This window comes from Oreochromis aureus, linkage group 15, assembly GCF_013358895.1.
Source record: "Oreochromis aureus strain Israel breed Guangdong linkage group 15, ZZ_aureus, whole genome shotgun sequence".
Lineage (NCBI taxonomy): Eukaryota > Metazoa > Chordata > Actinopteri > Cichliformes > Cichlidae > Oreochromis > Oreochromis aureus.
The window spans coordinates 37,228,792-37,230,380 of record NC_052956.1 but is presented as its reverse complement, the minus strand read 5'-3'; the positions used below and the strand labels follow the sequence as shown (position 1 = coordinate 37,230,380).

At 38.8% G+C, this 1,589-nt stretch overlaps 1 non-coding gene across 1 annotated transcript; it reads left to right on the top strand.

The window, feature by feature from the left end:
- The first annotated feature begins 243 nt into the window (after positions 1 to 243).
- On the top strand, positions 244 to 349 carry LOC116334682. The gene has a single exon (XR_004200572.1). It is a non-coding gene; the product is annotated as a U6 spliceosomal RNA (small nuclear RNA).
- Positions 350 to 1,589: the final 1,240 nt, after the last annotated feature.

The following is a 1,589-nucleotide window of genomic DNA, read 5'->3' as shown; positions in this document are numbered from 1 at the left end:
GTATCCTATCCAATGGGTATGCACTCAACTCATAGACTGTATATAAAAGTTTTTGGGTTCAGTTACTTAAAGTTGAAAAGAAAACATGAAATTTTGCAAATTATGTTCCCCATCAGACTCATTATTTGCTAGGTTGTGAGTGAGTGTGGAATGGTCCTTGCTTTCTTAGAGCCATTGCTCACTCACATCTAGTGTCAAAACACCAAGATGGGCCAAGGTGGGTCTTAAGTAAGCAGTGGCTGTGCTTGTTTTGCCAAGTGCATACACTAATCTGGAAATAGTACAGAGAAGATTAGCATGGTCCATGTGCAAGGATGACACGTAAAATCGTGACACGTTTGCAAACTTAGGGGTGGCTGTGGCTAAGAGGAAGACCAGGTTGTCGACTAATTAGAAGGTTGGCAGTTTGATCCCTAGCTCCTCTAGTCTGTATGTCGAAGCATCCTTGGGTAAGATACTGAACTCTGGACTGCCCCTGATACATCTATTGGAGTGTGAATGTTGGGTTAAACGTGTTTAGGTGCAGAAATAAGCACATTTATAAATGTGTGTGTGAATGAGGTTTCAAGTAAAACAGCTTTAAGCGCTCAAAATAGAAATAGGTACTTGTCTATCACTTTTCTATCCATGTCACAGTGACATGACCATGTTATATACAGTCTGGGATTGGCCCTTAGAGAAAGGCTTATTAAGTATTTTGGTTTTTTTTTTTTTTTTTTACTTTATTGTATTTAGATATTGAAAAGTTGGTACTTTAAAGTAGAAAGTCTCCATTATTAAATGTGAAAACTACCATCCAGTTATGATTAGGAATACCTGTGTAACAGGATCATTTCTGTAGCATTAGATATCTAAATTCATATTCAGTGAGACACTGCTTTTTTTAGCTTTAGCTTTAGCTTTTATATTGTATAGGTATGCTAATACTTTTTCTAATGTATTTATGTTCTAGTTTTTTTTTTATTTGGCTGCTTTTCTTCTAATGAATAAAGTAAATTAAAAAATGAATGAAATTCATCAGGCAGACAAGAAATGTGGAATCCAATAAAGTCTAGAGTTTGACCTCACTATGAAATTAGCCATTGTGTATGTTTCAAAGAGCCCAGAATTGTCTTTTAAGCATTTTCAATATGGCCCAGTAGATCCCATTACTCATCTCTGGAAAAGTTTAGTTTGGGGTCCTGTCATTTGAAAGGGACTATAGACTTGGCATAATGTCTTCTGTGTCTTTTGCGATGGACCAGGGTCTCCAAGCTGCACAGAGAGAGGAAGGGAGAAGGAGGTGGGCGTGGTATTATGTCCTAATAGGCCAATCTGGATGGACAAACCGATAGCAGCATCTGCTTGCTTTGTCAAAGGCGGAGATTTTAATGGTAGATCTGAGCGCCAAACGTTGAGCGGGACCACATGAGGACAGAGATGGATAGTTGAAAGGTCACAGGCTTCGAGTGGCCAATGGGATCAGTTTCTTATCTCTGATCCCCACTGGCCAATCAATTGGTTGTGGGGCATTTGTCATGAAGTAAATCCAAGTCGTTGCTTTCTTATCCAACGACTTGGATTTACTTCAGGCAAAGTATTGTCAGGCT